The 19,900-nt window shown below is 39.8% G+C and overlaps 1 pseudogene; it reads left to right on the top strand.

The window, feature by feature from the left end:
• The first annotated feature begins 594 nt into the window (after positions 1-594).
• LOC120719262 lies at positions 595-15,707 on the top strand (annotated as a pseudogene).
• Positions 15,708-19,900: the final 4,193 nt, after the last annotated feature.

Raw genomic sequence — 19,900 nt, 5'->3', positions numbered from 1 at the left:
TAAAACCCTTTCTGATTCTGATTCTGATTCAACTTCTGTAGCACAGAAGTTGTCAGTAATTGTAGTAGTGATTGATGGTCTGGGATGAGGCAAAATGTGATCCTTATTTGTTGATGTCTCCTGATTCAGGTTTGTTGTGAGCAGTTGGAAGTGGAGGAAGATCTGTAGAAACAATAATATTACTAATAATAATAGTAATAATCATTATTATTAGTTAAATAGAATGTGGTTTTCTATGTGATTATTTTGCCACTGTGGTCTTGTCACTATAGAAGTGATGCTGGACTAATTTTAAAATTGTCCATTTTCTTAAACCTAATTGTAATATTGCCTTTTCAAAGAATTTGTCATGGTACTTACATGCATTTTTTTTTTAAATGTTTAAAATGTATTTCAATAAAGTGTTTGCTTTGTATTTTGGCAATTATTTTACTACTAAAAACCTTTGCTGCACGTCGTGAGGGAGATTGAATGCAAGCTTTGTATATTCTTTCTCCACCCGAATGGTGATGGTGATTTAACTAAAACTGAAATAAGCTCTTATAACTGCTCTCTACATAATGTAGGCGTGACTGTCCTTGTTTGCCAGCAGGTGGCTCTAATGCAAATTCAGCCTGCAGTCACAGTCGACGAGTTCTGCTGTAAACACAACAACCATTACAATGACTGAGTCGGGTTCAAAGTTAAGAATATTTAAGTTTTTAAAGATAATTATTAGCAGCTTGCTTATTACAGTCCTGCTGTTATTTACAATAGCGGCTATCAGGACTCTTTCACTGGACGTTAACGCCGGACTTCAACTCGCACACTGGGAAAAGACTAATAACAAATCGCTCGTCATTGACCACCATCAGAGAGAGGAGCTCCTAGCAAATTTTAAAGGTATTCGGAGTCGTGTTGTAGTGGATGTAGGTGGAGGTAGAGACACTTCTGTTTGGTAACAATTTGTCTCCATTTGTCCAGAGGCAATCCGCATCCCCACAGTGTCATTCTCAAAAACAGAAAGCAACACCACTGCGCTGCTTGAATTTGACAGATTCCTCCGAAAAGGTAAACCTGCCAGTAAAACGTGCTTAAAGTAACTTTCTTTTATATATAATGTGCTCAACGTGGAACTAGCTGATGGCTGTAACTCTAAACGTTAATGTAGTTTTTGTATGTCAAACTTGTATAGCGCTAATAAATGGATAAAGACGCAGTTAGTGTTTGCTGTGCAGATGTACTTTGTTCCGTACACCTTATTCAGAATTAACCTTTCCACGTCTTGCTGAGCCAAGGTATGTCGAAACCTACACCGAGATGCACGTGGTTCAAAACACTCAAGTCACATGACCCATGACCATTTGTCGACCAAGAGCACCTGGCTGCAGCCACTGTGGAGCTAACAGTCTAAAAAAACTCTAAAATTAAAGAATTATTCACTAATGCTTTCCCCCCATATAGATCAAATCCAAATTCCATTTCACAACCGTTCTCCTGCGATCAAAAGAAAGAAATCAGAGCAAATGACCTAAAACTTCCCATTCCTCCAAAAGCTAAGGAGGTCCATTATGAAATACTCCCAGGCGTTTACCGTTCCAAAGAATTTCTCAGACATCGTTTTCCTATTGATAATAAGTCTTGTTCTTTCTGTAATGGGAATATTGATTCGACAGAACTTTTATTTTACGAATGTATATACTGTAAAGCCCCGTGGGACGATGTGCACTACTGGCTCTTCCCAAAGATTCCAAACTTACTTGAATTTTCTAAAAATGATATTATTTTTGAATCTCAAAGAAAAGAAAAGAAACTTGAAAATGTCTTAAATGTGATAATTATTATGGGTTCATTCATAAATGTCGATTTCTGAAAACTAAGCCATCCTTTTTCACTTTTCACGAAGAACTCTGCCTCTTCTTCTCATCTGCAAAGTTTATGGACAAAAAACAAGCTGTGGATCTGCATCACATGGTCAATGAACTAAAGCTTTTAGAAAACCCCTAGGTTATAATTGTATTTTTTGTCTTTTAGTTTTCAATTTAATTTTTATTAATTTTACTTATTTCTTTAGTTACTTATGTTTATATTATTTTCATTATCTGTCTTTTATATTTTGAAATACAGGCTGTTCTGGTATTATCTCTAGTTGGAAAAAATCTCTAAAATGTTGCCATATTTGTTGTACTTGTTACATTTGTTTAATTAATAAAAAACAAACAAACAAAAAAAATTGCGGAGCTCCACAGTAACCGGAAACATGTGACCTCCACAGTAACCGGAAACATGTGACTTCAAATTTGAACACAGTTACGTTGCACAAGCCGTGTCTCAATATGTGTGCTTGTGTGTACACAGTACATATAAAAAGTTTGAAATATTACTCTTTCTGGGTCACAAAATAAACTTTTAGGACATCAGGTGAGAATGTAGCTTTGTAAACTTCAAATATCTGCTCGATTTATCAAGACATCACACATTTGCCAAAGTGGGACGACGTTTTCGGAGACGTCTGTTACCCATCAGCTTGATAGCTGACCTGGGAGGTCAAGGCTCACTAGACCAGGCGACAATAGCGGACATCGTTTTCAAACCCCCTGTGGTCTTTCACTACTCAAGTTAAACATGATATATAAGTCAATTAGATCATTTAAAAATTTTATTGTTTGTTTTTTTTCAGTGTTTCATTTGTTCCTGAGCAAATCAGTTTGGCTCAGATTAAAGTTAAGCTTTATAACTGGACTGTTTTATTTAATACTGAAGTCTTACTTGTAGAGCTGTCAGTATACTTTAAATTTCACCTGTTATACCGCCTGATGTAAAATGTTCTGTTCTTTTTTTAAACAGCTGACTCTGAATTAAATATAACATTAAAAATATTTAAATTCAAGAGGAAACATTTTCACTGGGAGCAAAAACAACATGTTAATGCGTGGAGATCCTGACGGCTGCTCCAAAAATGATCCGATTATATTTTAAATATTTGTTCAATTCTCTTCCAAACCCCAGCTGTCTATTGTAAGGGTCAGTGTCTATTAAAATAAATATAAAAGTGTTCTAACATCTCACCTCTTTCTTATTATTCAGGCATACATATATACTATTTTTATTAATAGAGAGATTAAGCTTGTGTTTTCATACATGCAGTAATTGTGCTTAACTGCATGAAGCTCTTTAGACATTATGGAACAGATCATACATAAAAGCGAATTTTGCCAGAGTGCTTAAGATACTTTTTGAAAATTATCTTTAAAAAACAAAAAAAGAGAGAAGATCAAAAACATAATGTGTAATTTCCATTGTAAATATTAATCACAGTTAAATTAAGAGGGGATGGCAGTAAAAACTCCGGAACGGTGATGTCATCTAGTATGCTGCTGTTCCAATAGACTATGTGCACCTTAGCATATGCTACTTCCGGTGGGGAAACTCCTGTAGGGCGCTTCGTTTCCGGTGTGATATTCGCATCTTGTTTATGGTCGGGTTTTCCAAAACAAGCCAAGCGGCGATTTACATTTCTCAAGGTGTCTTGGGCATTTACTGAATATATCTGTAGATGATGTTCATCGACTTGTCGATATTTTTCCCCTCGCACCTCAGAGCAAAAGAGAGAAGGGATTGAAATTTCTCAGTATTTGTATATAGAGTTCCCTCATTTATCGCGGGTGTTGTTCTAAAAATAACCAGCGATAGGTGAAATCTGCGAAGTAGCCAGCTTTATTTTTTACAATTTTTTTAAAAAATGTTGTAAGGCTGTAAAACCCATCACTACACACTGTTACGGATTCAAATATTGGGGATGGATACAAGAGGAAAAACCAAAATAACAACACTGGTCCGGCCGGGTTGAGTCAAACGATGATTTTAATGATCACACGCGTGGGAGATGGACACCGTACGCAGACAGCATCAGATCTCAAAATGGTGGAGCATTGATCAAACTCTTATAGCCTCTAGTGGCCCCCACCTAATCATAAAAGCCTAAACCTTCACATTCTTTCTCTCACACGGCGCCTAAGCTACGACCTTGGCTCCCTGTTTATCTGCTCCTGCTGAGATGGGGCAGAAAACTCCAGTATGTTCTGTTCTCTTCTAATCAGACAAATAAGGCGATGACTTCTGCGAACAGTATTTCTTATAACTCAGCAGTATAATGCATCATACAACAATATCATTCATTCACAATAAATCAGCAGTCTAATGTAATGCAAATCAGTTTAACAAATGCAATAGTTATCACCGTCTTCTAATTCAGGAGAATAATGCAAACTAAAACTACATAATAATTCACAATCTTTAATTAGGGGTATAACATGGCATAAAATAATATTATAATCCCACAACACTTTATACACTTTTCTCAGAAAGGCATGAACAGTTTCACACTTTTCTCTCTTGTTTAAACTCTCAAAGCTCAAACCTTCGTAAAAAAAAAAAAAGTCCATTATAGAATGAAACCAAAGATCAAAACCTGTTTTCAGTCCCCAAACATTTATTTGAGAAATAAACATACAGTATATTTGTTTTTCTATAAATAATAATGACAGATTTTAGAACTAATGAATTTAACTTTAAGCTTAATTGGTTAATTCAAGCTTAATGCACCTTATAATCCGGTGGGCCGTATGGTAATTTTTTTTTTAAAAAATACGGTAACTGCTACCTTCCTTTAGCATGTCCAGAAGTCTAACTTTTTGTGTGATGGTTAGCATCTTCCTCTGCCTTCTGGACGCTACCGCAGGTGCCTTTGATGGTGCAAAACGTTTCGTCGGCATTGTTGTGTTTATTGGGGAGAAAACTTACAAACATGCAGTACAGCACTTCAGAGTCACACTGCTAGTGATCGATGTAGCGATTCTGTACTGTACAGGAGAGCACGGCACGGCACGGAGGAGATTGACAATGATCTACAGCCGATCGGGACGCAGAACACAATGTGCTTAAAAAAAAAGAAAAAGCATGCAAAATTGCACTAAAAAGAATCCGCGAAACAGCGACGCTGCAAAAGGTGAACCGCGTTATAGCGAGGGACCACTGTAATTGTAAGTAATAAGTCACAACATACCCTTCGTAAATACTAATATATACAGACCCTTACCTGCAATCATTCATGTATTTTTTATATCCTGTGGCTTTTTTTCACGGTTTGTTGACATCCTGTGTAGGTGTGTACTGATATCGACATAAAGGGGAAAACATCTGGCTTTGACTATTGTTCACCTGTAGTTTGAATGCTGGACATTTGCCTGTTTAAATCATAAGAACTGTCACTATAGAGAGATGTGCTTCTGAATGTGGACAATGTGTCTTCTGCATGCAGTAATGTAGTTCTGCTTGTGTTGAGTGATGTAAACAAACAATCGATCTACGCTTTTCAAACATCAAAATTGATCATTTGATTTTTTTTTATGACACAGCAATGGTGAGTGTTACCACCCTCTGCTCTTTGTAACTTAATGTAATCTTTCCGTTTTCGTATTTTGGACATGATTTTTGAGTTCACCTTCGCAGTAGCAATTGACTGCAAACTAAAGCTACCGGAAATGTACAACCCTACATCCGGTCTTAAAACAGGAAGTTAGCATTTTCTCATGCGCAGGGTCTATTGTAAAATGATCGTGCTGCGTTCTTGCATTTTTGGGAAGTTCGGACTCCCGTGTGCGCCTAAGAAGTCTGGACTCACGTACTTTAGAATTGAGAAACGTCCTTTGTTTTTGTGTTGTGTCCCGTATTGCAATATGTTGGACGTGTTTCTACCTAGTGTGGAAGTCATGGGTTTCAGGTTACTGTTGAGGTCATGTGTTTCCAGTTACTGTAGAGCTCCACAGTGGCTGCAGTGAGACCCTTTGCTTTGTCAATATAAGACAGGCTACAGGCCATCTTGAAGGGCTGCAGTCCCTCAACAATATTCCACCTTGTAGAACATAATTAAATGTGGAAGAAGCGTTGATACAGATGGGCAAACAAAAAGAAATAAAATGTGGGACTGAAAAGCTAAGTGAGAAAAAGAAAAAGAACTTGAAAACAGATGCAGCAAAATGTGTCAACAAGTAGTACTAGTGTGGGGTGGTTGTAGCTCAGGTGGCAGAGCAGGTCAGCCACTAATCAGAAGGTCGGTGGTTTGATCCCAGGCTGCATGCCAGATATCCTTGGGCAAGATACTAACCCCATGTTTGCCTACTGGTGGTGGTCAGAGGGCCCGGTGGCGCCAGTGTCCGGCAGCCTCGCCTCTGTCAGTGCGCCCCAGGGCACTGATAGAGCTTTACAGCACTGATAGAGCTTTACAGTACGCTTTAGGGACTTACTTACTTAGTCCTTAGCGACTTGTTGCTTTTATACAAATGATTTTTTTACAAATGCAGGCCATTTACCATAGCAGCAGCCAATCTAAAGTCCTTGCAGTCACAAGAGGCGGCTATTGCTAGAACAAGCCAAGAAAAGGGCAGCAAGAGTGGACCTCTTCCTGATGTACTCATGGATTGTTGTTGTTTCATCCTGGATAGTTGTTCTGACACTCATTTGTCCGCGGCATCCTTCCTTCCACTTAGCTTAGCCTGAGGTTGCTGAACTTTGGGTGAAACCCTCCATGGCAAGGAACTTCCTTGTCTTGATGTCAGTAGCTTCTATTTCCTCCTTTGGCCAGCTGATTATCTCAGAATGGTATCTCACAATTGGCAGGACGTGTATAATAAAGTATAGGGCTGATACTTTATTTATTTTTCTCCCAGTCCAGGCCTGCCCAAAGGTGTTCTATTTGGTTGGAAGAAGGTCTTCCATCTTGACTTGCTCATCCATGACTTTATGGGTCTTGCTTTGTGCCCTGGTGTGCAGTCATGTTGAAACAGGAAAGGGCCATCTCCCTGTTGGGAGCACAAGTGTTCCTTTCACTTAAACTAGGGACCGAGCCCAACTCCTGAAAATGCTCCAAACCATAATACCCCCTCCACAAACTTTACTCTTGGTTTGTGTCAGTTAGACAAGTACCATTCTCCTGGCAACTGTCAAAGCCAGATTCTGACACATCAAATTCACCAGGGAGGATATGAAAGTGGCAGGTTAGTCTTCTTAGACTGTGAGATTTCCATCAGTAATGGGGAACATCTAAAAGCTGATGTGTACCGGAAACCTACACATATGGATCAGTATTTAATGTTTTGACTCTCATCATCCACTGAGCACAAACTGGGTGTCATCAGAACGCTACAACACAGAGCGAACACCATCCCCACAGATTCAGCAGCCAGGGAAGCAGAACAACATCACATCAAGAAGGCTCTGAGTAACTGTGGTTATCCCAGCTTGACTTTTGTCAAAGCTGGGAAGGTGCCTAAAGAAAGCACCAGCTGATCCAGGAGAGAAGGACAAGCGCTGCCTAAGCGAAAACCTGTAGTGATCCCGTACGTGTAAGGAGTACAGTTGAGACACATTTTTTCTAAACACCACGTCTCTGTGGCTTTTAAACCCCAAAACACGCTGTGCCAAAAATTGGTCCACCCCAAGGATCGGGTCCCCCGACACAAACAGAGTAACATAGTGTACGCTGTTAAGTGCCAGGAGTATTGCCAGCATTTATACATCAGGGAAACCAAACAACCTCTGGTGAAGCGGATGGCACAACACAGAAGAGCCACCTCTTCAGGCCAGGACTCTGTAGTCTATTTACACCTACTGGCCAGTGGACACTCTTTCAATGATGAGGATGTACACATCCTAGACAGGGAGGAACGCTGGTTTGAGTGCGGAGTCAAGGAGGCCATTTATGTGAAAAGGGAAAGACCATCTCTGAATCGCGGAGGGGGCTTAAGAGTACACCTTTCACCATCTTACAATGCTGTGACTGCAGCCATTCCCCAACTCTTTGTGAATGGTATTCATGGACATTGATCAGTGGTCTTTGATCAGTGGTTGTTGATCAATGGTCATGAGAATTTGCATAATTATGATGAAGGTGACCTCCCAGCCGATTGTTCCTTCAGTGGGCTGGTTTCAGTCATTATGCAAATGTACAGTTTATAAGATTGGGGAAACCTGCAGTCATCCAAGTGACTTCTTCAGTGTCAGCTGAGTGACGAAACGTTTCTCCCACTGAAAACGCTACATCCAGATGAACAGAATCAACTTTTGGTGGCTCAGCGTCTGCTGTTCACATGACTGTGGAATATTTAGTAGCAAGGACATTTCACGACTGAACTTGCACTGGAATTCACTGAGGTCTTGAGATCAACTCATTCTTTCACAAATGTTTGTAGAAGAAATCTGCATGTCTAGGTGCTTGATTGATTCCATAGCCACAGGTGCATAAAACCTGTGGCCATGGAATTGATTGGAAGACCTGAATTTAATGATTTGGATGGTTGAGTTTTGACTTTTGGCAATATAGTGTATTTTGATGCCAAGTCATGTAAGGAAAAGGAGCTGACTCTGCCCCAAAACAATTGAAAAACTAATATTTTCAAATAAAAGTCCTTACTTATAAGATTGCAGATGTTGCTGCTTGGTCTTCACTTGTTCAAGTGGAAAACTGCCAGTTTTTTCTGTGTGGGAAAATGCTAGTAAATCACAAGTTTCTGAAATACTCAGACCAGCCCATCGGAAACCAATAACAAATCTGGGTTCAAAGTCACATTTATTTCCCCCATTTTAATGCTCACTTTGAACTTTAGGAGGCCATCTTGACCATGTCTAGATACCTGAATGCACTGACTCGGTTGCATGTGATTAGCTGATTAGATATTTGTTTTAATGACTAGCTAAACAGGTGCACCTAGTAAAGTAACCAGTGATTGCATTTGTAAAGCATTTGCTGCAATTTTCATAGCCTCCTCTATCAGTTGTTTTATCTCACTTGTGAAATGAAACTTTCTATAGTTCAATTTTAGCAGATGACAGCTTGCGACAGTTTCTAAAATGTGCAATAGTGATTTTATTTACCATAGATCACCACTTGCTTGAAGCTGGAACCAGTAGATGCTTTTTGTAGTTGAATTTTTACTATAAACAACAAATCAATAAGTCATAATCATGAAAAAGTTATCATAAATAAGTCATGAAAGATAGGATGAATTTAAGATAAGAATTGCTCTTTCAGCTTGTTTTTAATTTTTTTGTTTTTTGTCAGCCTTCCCTACAGTTTTCTCTTCTAGCTTGGTTCATCATGAATTGGTGGCAAACTACAGCCACTTGTTTGGGTGAAAGGATCACAGCCTGAACTGGTGCCATACATGCTGCTGGCCCACATTGATGTAGTACCTGCTTCAGAGTCAGAGGTTGGGAAGCGCCGCCATTTTCTGCAAAGGAGATCGATGGCTTCATCTACGGCAGAGGAACCAGAGATGACAAAAACAATCTAAATGGTGTGAAAACAATTACTTTGTGTGAGCTTACTTTTAAACAGACTTGAGGTATACAGGGAGTGCAGAATTATTAGGCAAATGAGTATTTTGTCCACATCATCCTCTTCATGCATGTTGTCTTACTCCAAGCTGTATAGGCTCGAAAGCCTACTACCAATTAAGCATATTAGGTGATGTGCATCTCTGTAATGAGAAGGGGTGTGGTCCAATGACATCAACACCCTATATCAGGTGTGCATAATTATTAGGCAACGTCCTTTCCTTTGGCAAAATGGGTCAAAAGAAGGACTTGACAGGCTCAGAAAAGTCAAGAATAGTGAGATATCTTGCAGAGGGATGCAGCAGTCTCAAAATTGCAAAGCTTCTGAAGCGTGATCATCGAACAATCAAGCGTTTCATTCAAAATAGTCAACAGGGTCGCAAGAAGCATGTGGAAAAACCAAGGCGCAAAATAACTGCCCATGAACTGAGAAAGTCAAGCGTGCAGCTGCCAAGATGCCACTTGCCACCAGTTTGGCCATATTTCAGAGCTGCAACATCACTGGAGTGCCCAAAAGCACAAGGTGTGCAATACTCAGAGACATGGCCAAGGTAAGAAAGGCTGAAAGACGACCACCACTGAACAAGACACACAAGCTGAAACGTCAAGACTGGGCCAAGAAATATCTCAAGACTGATTTTTCTAAGGTTTTATGGACTGATGAATGAGAGTGAGTCTTGATGGGCCAGATGGATGGGCCCGTGGCTGGATTGGTAAAGGGCAGAGAGCTCCAGTCCGACTCAGACGCCAGCAAGGTGGAGGTACTGGTTTGGGCTGGTATCATCAAAGATGAGCTTGTGGGGCCTTTTCGGGTTGAGGATGGAGTCAAGCTCAACTCCCAGTCCTACTGCCAGTTTCTGGAAGACACCTTCTTCAAGGTGGTCAGAGGGCCCGTGGCGCCAGTGTCCGGCAGCCTCGCCTCTGTCAGTGCGCCCCAGGGGGCTGTGGCTACAATGTAGCTTGCCATCACCAGTGTGAATGTGTGTGTGAATGGGGGATGACTGATATGTAAAGCGCTTTGGGGTCCTTAGGGACTAGTAAAGCGCTATATAAATACAGGCCATTTACCATTTACCATTTCTTCAAGCAGTGGTACAGGAAGAAGTCTGCATCCTTCAAGAAAAACATGATTTTCATGCAGGACAATGCTCCATCACACGCGTCCAAGTACTCCACAGCGTGGCTGGCAAGAAAGGGTATAAAAGAAGAAAAACTATTGACATGGCCACCTTGTTCACCTGATCTGAACCCCATTGAGAACCTGTGGTCCATTATCAAATGTGAGATTTACAAGGAGGGAAAACAGTACACCTCTCTGAACAGTGTCTGGGAGGCTGGTGGTTGCTGCTGCACGCAATGTTGATGGTGAACAGATCAAAACACTGACAGAATCCATGGATGGCAGGCTTTTAGTGTCCTTGCAAAGAAAGGTGGCTATATTGGTCGCTGATTTGTATTTGTTTTGTTTTTGAATGTCAGAAATGTATATTTGTGAATGTGAGATGTTATATTGATTTCACTGGTAAAAATAAATAATTGAAATGGGTATATATATTTGTTTTTTGTTAAGTTGCCTAATAATTATACACAGCAATAGTCACCTGCACACACAGATATCCCCCTAAAATAGCTACTAAAACACAACTAAAAACTACTTCCAAAAACATTCAGCTTTGATATTAATAAGTTTTTTGGGTTCATTGAGAACATGGTTGTTGTTCAATATAAAATTATTCCTCAAATACAACTTGCCTAATAATTCTGCACTCCCTGTATTTGGCTAAACGGCTGATTTATTTCTTCTAGGGAATACTTCAGGCGCTGGAGTACTTGCTGTTAAAGGGCTATGCTCCACGCAGGGATTTTACATCGGTCTTGGTCATGATGAAGAAGTATGTTAACAGTTCCACTAGACATTACAAACTTAAATTGGATTGGAAATATCACATTTTAATGGCTGTGCTCTTCAAATCTCTTTTTTTAAGATCAGTGGTCTCAATGGAGCGATGAACATAGTGCGTATTCTGAAGCAACGTGGTGTCCAGCTGTTGTTTGTCATGGATGAGGGCCTGACTATACTTGATGGAATCATTCCTGCTATTGAAGGACCTGCTGCTCTGTAAGAACCTGTCTAAACATGTGTTGTGCACTTGTGTTGATCACATCTTATGTGTATGTGTACGATTTATGATTTGCAGAATCGGGTTAAGTGAAAAAGGCCAGGCCGTTATAAAGCTTAGTGTGTCTTTGGCCCCTGGTCACTCCCGATGCCTCCCAGGGAAACTAGCATTGGGATCTTAGCCACAGCAGTCAAAGGTGGAGGAACATTGTTTTTAAACTATAATGAGTTCTGTTTAGCTTCTCTGTTCATATGTTTCACTGCCTTCCATAATTTTACTACCCCATGTTTAAAAAGCTAGTATAAAAGATTTAACTGTGATCCTGTTTCCTCAGACTAGAGGACAACCCAATGCCGAGGTTATTTGGTTATGGCCCTGAAGGTGACACCTTTGAGCATCTGGCCCACAAGGTAGGGTAATCTAAATACTTCTTTACTAGTAGTATACTCATGTACTCATTCTTTACCAACTACTAATTCTTTGCCTTCAGTTCAGTTTACCACTAAAGTTCATAATGTCGAATTTGTGGCTCTTCTCTCCGCTCCTTAGCAGGTAATAACTACTAAATATCATTTAAATATAAATTCAAATGTCATGTTTTCTTGTGATTGGTTCCAGTGAAATAGACCAGTTTTTTGTTTCAGGATACTTGAAAGAAAACCAGTATCTAATGCATTTGTAAGGACTACCACAGCAGTCACCTTTTTTAATGCAGGAGTAAAGGTGCAGTGATTATTTTAAATTGAATGTAATTCACAAGAAGTAAGATTTTAAGCCTGTTACTTTTCTTTGTAAAAATTCAATATCTTCCTCCCTCTGCAGATAAATGTTATTCCTTCCCTTGCTGAAGCTTATGTAAATCTACGAATTCACTCAGCGCAGTCGGTACAAGAGGTAGAGTCCTTTTTGAGAATGAATGCCTTACTATGTACACTTTGACATGAATATGAGATGTGTGCTGTCTTTTTTAGGTACTGGACATCATCAAGGATACGGTGGGCGACCAGCGAGTGAAGGTAGAACTTGTTAATGGATTTGACCCTCTACCCATCAGTGGTGCTGATGACAAGGCCTTTGGCTTCCAAGTTATTAAGAAAACGGTGCTGGACTTGTTTCCAACAGTTACAGTTGCTCCAGGTAGGGTTCACACAGATTTGTAGACATTTTTATGAATTAGCTGGAAGCATTTTAAAGCATCTTTCGGGACATTATAAGTAATTTAATATCATATTTAAATGTGCAGGTATCTGTATTGGAAACACAGACAGTCGACACTTCATCGACCTGACCAAAAATATTTATCGGTTTTCCCCGGCTTGGTTTAAGCCAGGTGACCCTGAGAGGTGAGAATTCAGCAGTTTTTAATACTGTCAAAATATTTTCACCAAAATGTCTGCAGACCTCAATTTAAAATTGAATAAATACAGTAAGAAGAATTCCACGTGCAGTGATTATTTCTCAACTCTAGAAACAGATCGTGCAGCATGAATAGAAGAGGGGAAATATAAAATATGTCTGTGAAGGTTCTCAGTCATCCAGGTCATCGTAGTCAAAAGAGCTTACAAAGAAAAGCGTCTGGACTTCTTTAAGTTACTTGAAGACGTTTCACCTCTCTCAGAGAAGCTTCTTCAGTTCTAAGGTCAAATGGTGGAGAGTCCCAGATATAAACCTAGTGGGAGTATCCCCCCACAGAGGGACAAAAGGACCCCCTGATGATCCTCTAATCGCCTGAGCCAAGGTGTGAAACTGGGTGTGGGTCCCAATCAGCCAGAGTTTCGGGTGTGTTCATTGTGAAACCTGGCCCCACCTTATCATGCGAATTCCTGAGGTCAGATGGCCCAGGATGTGAGTGGGCGTTAAGGCGTCTGGGAAGGGATCTCAAAACTGGATTATAGATGGCAGAGAGTTGGTGTCGTAAACCCCCGCCTCTGTTCAAAGATGGTCGCTCACAGTGGACATAGATGGCTTCTTTCACTCCTCTTTCAAACCATCTGTCCTCTCTGTCCAAAATGTGAACATTGGCATCCTCGAAAGAGTGTCCTTTATCCTTAAGATGCAGATGGACTGCTGAGTCTTGTCCTGTGGAGGTGGCTCTTCTGTGTTGTGCCATGCGCTTGTGAAGTGGCTGTTTGGTCTCTCCAATGTAGAGGTCTGGGCATTCCTCGCTGCACTGTACAGCATACACCACATTGTTAAGTCTGTGTTTTGGCGTTTTGTCTTTCGGGTGAACCAGTTTTTGTCTGAGCGTGTTGCTGGGTCTGAAATGCACCGGGATGTCATGCTTGGAGAAAACTCTCCTGAGTTTTTCTGATACACCGGCTACATAGGGGATGACAATGTTGTTGCGTCTGTCCTTCTTATCCTCCCTCGCTGGTGTCTGGTCTTCTTTTCTGTGCCTCTTTGCTGACTTTAAGAACGCCCATTTAGGACAGCCGCACGTTTTGAGTGCTTCCTTTACATGTGTGTGTTCCTTCTTTTTTCCTTCAGGCTTAGAGGGAACATGTTCTGCCCGGTGGTGTAGGGTCCTAATTACTCCAAGTTTGTGTTCCAAAGGGTGATGGGAGTCAAAGAGGAGGTACTGGTCCGTGTGTGTGGGCTTCCGGTAAACTTCGATGTTGAGTTTGCCGTTCTCTTCAATGTGCACAGCGCAGTCCAGGAAAGGCAAACAGTTATCCTTTGTGTCTTCCCTGGTGAACTTGATGTTTTTATCCACAGCGTTAATGTGCGCAGTGAAGGATTCCACTTCTTGTGTCTTCATTTTGACCCAGGTGTCGTCTACATATCTGTACCAGTGGCTGGGTACTCTTCCTTTGAAAGAGCCAAGAGCCTTCCTTTCCACTTCCTCCATGTAAAGGTTGGCTACAATAGGTGACACGGGGGAGCCCATGGCACAGCCATGTTTTTGTCTGTAAAAGCCTTCGTTGTACTTGAAATATGTAGTGGTGAGGCAGAGGTCTAACAGTGTGCAAATCTGATCGGGTGTGAAGTTGGTCCTGTCCTCCAAGGAGCTGTCTTCTTGTAGTCGTTTTCTGACAGTCTCCACGGCCTCCGTGGTGGGTATGCAAGTGAAGAGAGAGACTACATACAGACAAAAACATGGCTGTGCCATGGGCTCCCCCGGTTTGAAAGAGGAGTGAAAGAAGCCATCTATGTCCACTGTGAGCAACCATCTTTGAACATAGGCGGGGTTTTACGACACCAAACTCTCTGCCATCTATAAATCCAGTTTTGAGATCCCTTCCCAGACGCCTTTAACGCCCACTCACATCCTGGGCCATCTGACCTCAGGAATTCGCATGATAAGGTGGGGCCAGGTTTCACAATGAACACACCCGAAACTCTGGCTGATTGGGACCCACACCCAGTTTCACACCTTGGCTCAGGCGATTAGAGGATCATCAGGGGGTCCTTTTGTCCCTCTGTGGGGGTTACTCCCACTAGGTTTATATCTGGGATACTCTCCACCATTTGACCTTAGAACTGAAGAAGCTTCTCGATGAGAGGTGAAACGTCTTCAAGTAACTTAAAGAATGCCAGACACGCTTTTTCTTTGCAAAATATATAAAATACTTTCATGTTCCAGGTACCATGAATCCTTTTTTCCTTGTTTCTCTCAGATTCCATGGCATCAATGAAAGGATTCCACTAAGAACTACGAGAGATTGATCGTTTTTTTACTTCAATTTGATCCAGAACTGTGGACATTAGGAAGCTCCCTGAGCCCCACAGCTCTGTCCATGAACTCTAAGCAATTGACAACATTGGTGATAAGATAAACACATGAATAGCATACAAAATCATTGATATTGCACTAAATAACTTTTGCATTATAGAATCAGAAACTACAATTTTGCTAATTTCAAAGAGGGATGTACTTTTATCTTTTATGTGGACTACTGACTCTTTTCAGTGATATGTGAGTAGATAGAGCACTGACCTTTCTGCAGTAAAATCACTGTGAATTGGCTATCTAGAATTTTGCATTCAAGATTAAGTTTTGGTGCTCTATGCAGACTGATGTACTATTTTTTTCTGAACTCTATGGTGGTATGATATGATACAATTAACCAATTATTATATATGTCTTATTGTGGGACACTGATAGTAGTGCAGTCATAAAGATACATGTTTTTTTGATTTGGAGTGCTCATAATGAATGGTACAAATGACAGCACTACCCACAGGGATGCTTAACTTGAATCAAACACTGGACTACATGTTCTAAAGAAGGCTGTTTTTTAACTTGGGCTGACCTCATTAAAAATGATTACCAAGATTTGTAAATGTGAATTGAACTCTGTGTCACATTTTATATTTTTAATTACCCATCAGCCATAACAAAAGGAGGATCGAGTATGATTTGTCATCAGCCTGAGTGTTGTGTCACCTAGGACTTTCAAAAATGAATTCCATACTGTATACATGTACTAAAAATCTCAAGATGAGTCTGAATCACAGTTAACTTTGTACCTAACAGAAATTTTCCCCTATTATTCTTCTGATGAAACATCAAAATGAAATTCCTTTTTTACAACTTGTGCTATATACAGTACAATATGAGGAAATTTTACAAACAGGTTTAGAATAAGTAACAATTTCTGAAAATGTGAGTTTATATATAGCCTATGTAGCAATCTTCCATCTGTAATAAAAATAGCTTTAATGTAGATGAAAGAAGACAAGAAAAGAGTTATTAATTAAAAAGCAAATGACACAACAGTGGTTTTGCACACAAATTTGCATATTACCCTTTTTCACAAGATGGAAACGTAGTGACCTTAAAAATTAAAATGCATTAACACAGCAGCCAAAACATGAAATCTTAAAAATAAAATCTTAAGATGCTTAAAGTGAAAGTCATGAGTAAGTGCAAGATTTTTACTTGCAGATTTCAAAGCGATGTGATGGTTATTCCCTCAAGGCCCAATGTGTCCTATTTGATACATGAGTTTTTTACATTTTTTAATAAAAAAAAGATGTAGCAAATTAAAACTCTTATATGCAAATTACATTTATTTAATTACTTTGAAAACAGTTGTCAGACTGCTCAAATCGACACTTTAATTTCAAAAAAACGATTCTGAATTTTTCATTTTAAAATTTTTTTATTTTAGTTAATTTATATTTTAAGTTGGTAAAAAATAGAGTAATGAGCTTTGTCTAAAACCAGTCATAGAACAAATGTCAAAGTCATTTTGGTCATCAAAACCTAAGTACTTTTCAACTTTCATTCAAAAGCTTTGATTTGTTTTATTGAGGAGCCAACAGAATGTACTCTGTTGTAGTTTTTTCTTATTCTGTTCAACTAAAATATTTGTTCTGACTTAAAAGTCAACCCAAAGTGAAACCAAAGTCACTCCTTTGTGTTTAACATATCTTATTAAAATTTCATTCATTTTTACAAATGTATACACGTTTCCAGCAACCAAAACCAATTACTTTTTAATATTTTCTACACAGAAACAGTGGGTCTTGCTTCATAGTTAGCATCCTCAAATGAATAAGCTAATTATTAATAATTATAATTAATAATATTTTATTTCATATGTTGCCAAACCTGGATTAGGTCACACAAGGGTTAGACTCCGAAGGCCAAACCTCAAAACATAAAATTCAGATGAAGGACAATGAATTTGTGCTTAAATGATCAAAACAAATGTCCAAATGTGGCATAACATTATAACTGACCCATAAAAAACAAGCTGAAACCCTCCGTCTGACTGACTGATTCCGTCACTAGCAAATTTCATTTGTGTCTCCTTTTATACAGCCTTTTTTCCTAAATACAGTGGCTGTCCAAAAGTTTTAGGCAGGTGAGAAAAAAAATGCTGTAAACAAAGAATGCTTTCACAAAATATAAATGATTGTTTATTGGCCCCATATGTATTCTGCAGCAGGACAACGACCCCAAATATACAGCTAAAGTCATTAAGAACTATCTTCAGCATGAAGAAGAACAGAAGTACTGGATGTGATGGTTTGGCCCCCACAGAGCCCTGATCTCAACATCATCAATGTGTCTGGGATTACATGAAGAGACAGAAGGATGTGAGGAAACCTATATCCGCAGAAGATCTGTGGTTAGTTCTCGAAGATGTTTGGAACAACCTACCAGCTGAGTTCCTTTAAAAACTGTGTGCAAGTGTACCTAGAAGAATTGATGCTGCTTTGAAGGCAAAGGGGGGTCAATCCAAATATTGATTTGATTTAGATTTCTCTTTTGTTCATTCACTGATGAAAATAAATGATTAACACTTCCATTTTTGAAAGCATTTCTTTGTTTACAACATTTTTTCTCTCACCTGCCTTAAACTGTTGCACAGAACTGTACTTTGTGATGGAAAATGATGTATTACAAAGATGTTTCTGGATGTTATAAATGTGCACATTCTTTTTAGAATCAGATCCGTTATAATTGTAATGCCAGTTGGATTAGATGTTGCGTAATGTTCATAAATAATGTAAGTAAATACAATGTGGAGATCACAAGAATGAATTTAAACTGCAAGTATAAATTCTACACTATCAGTGTTACAGAAGGAAATGCAAAGACAGTATTTTTCCATAAAGGCAGGGATTGTTTGTAAATCCAAATATAGAAGAGTCTCTACGGCCTGTCACAGCACTTACAACAGTCTTGAAAGACTAAATTAGCTGGGCAGTTTTGGATCCATGTGATGCCATTGGCACAGGTACAAAAAGAACCTGGAGCGTCAGGTTTGGCATATAGCCCACCAACCAAGGTTGAACGTCTGGTGTCCTGGTGCAGCCACAACAACCTGGTGCTGAATGCCCAGAAGACAGTGGAGATTATTGTGGACTTCAGGAAGCACACAGCCCCACTCCCCCCCATCATCCTGACTGACACCCCCATCATCCTCTGTGGACTCATTCCGCTTCCTGGGTACCACCATCACCCAGGACCTGAAGTGGGAGCCCACCATCACCTCCGTCATTAAGAAAGCCCAGCAGAGGATGTACTTCCTGAGGCAGCTGAAGAAATTCAACCTGCCAACACGGACGATGATGCAATTCTACACTGCAATCATCGAGTCCATCCTCACCTCCTCCATCACCGTGTGGTACGCTGGAGCCACTATCAGGGACAAACAGAGACTGCAGCGTGTTGTGCGCTCTGCTGAGAAGGTGATTGGCTGCAGACTCCCATCTCTGCAGGACCTGTACACCTCCAGGACACTGGGGCATGCAGCTCGGATCTCAGCTGACCCTTCTCACCCTGGACACAGTCTGTTTGACCTGCTCCCCTCAGGCAGGAGGCTCCGGTCCATTCGCACCAGAACCTCTCGCCATAAGAACAGTTTCTTCCCCTCTGCTGTTGGACACATGAACAATAACCGTATGACTGTTCCCACCACTAACACATGACCCTACGCTGTGTTCACTGCATCATTCCATGTTTGGCACTGATCACCACCTGCACTCATGTATATATCTATCTACTTAGCACTTTTAATTCTTATTCTTATTTTTATTTTCATGTCTATTTAAGCGTAATTTATGACAGTATGTTTGCACTGAAGCACCGCAGCAATTTCCTAATGTTGTAAACCTGCTCAACATTTGGCAATAAAACCCTTTCTGATTCTGATTCTGATTCAACTTCTGTAGCACAGAAGTTGTCAGTAATTGTAGTAGTGATTGATGGTCTGGGATGAGGCAAAATGTGATCCTTATTTGTTGATGTCTCCTGATTCAGGTTTGTGTGAGCAGTTGGAAGTGGAGGAAGATCTGTAGAAACAATAATATTACTAATAATAATAGTAATAATCATTATTATTAGTTAAATAGAATGTGGTTTTCTATGTGATTATTTTGCCACTGTGGTCTTGTCACTATAGAAGTGATGCTGGACTAATTTTAAAATTGTCCATTTTCTTAAATCTAATTGTAATATTGCCTTTTCAAAGAATTTGTCATGGTACTTACATGCATTTTTTTTTTAAATGTTTAAAATGTATTTCAATAAAGTGTTTGCTTTGTATTTTGGCAATTATTTTACTACTAAAAACCTTTGCTGCACGTCGTGAGGGAGATTGAATGCAAGCTTTGTATATTCTTTCTCCACCCGAATGGTGATGGTGATTTAACTAAAACTGAAATAAGCTCTTAAAACTGCTCTCTACATAATGTAGGCGTGACTGTCCTTGTGTGCCAGCAGGTGGCTCTAATGCAAATTCAGCCTACAGTCACAGTCGACGAGTTCTGCTGTAAACACAACAACCATTACAATGACTGAGTCGGGTTCAAAGTTAAGAATATTTAAGTTTTTAAAGATAATTATTAGCAGCTTGCTTATTACAGTCCTGCTGTTATTTACAATAGCGGCTATCAGGACTCTTTCACTGGACGTTAACCGCCGGACTTCAACTCGCACACTGGGAAAAGAC

This window comes from Simochromis diagramma, unplaced genomic scaffold (assembly GCF_900408965.1).
Source record: "Simochromis diagramma unplaced genomic scaffold, fSimDia1.1 OVJJ01000545.1, whole genome shotgun sequence".
NCBI classification, from domain to species: Eukaryota; Metazoa; Chordata; class Actinopteri; order Cichliformes; family Cichlidae; genus Simochromis; species Simochromis diagramma.
This window is presented reverse-complemented; position numbering and strand designations above follow the sequence as displayed.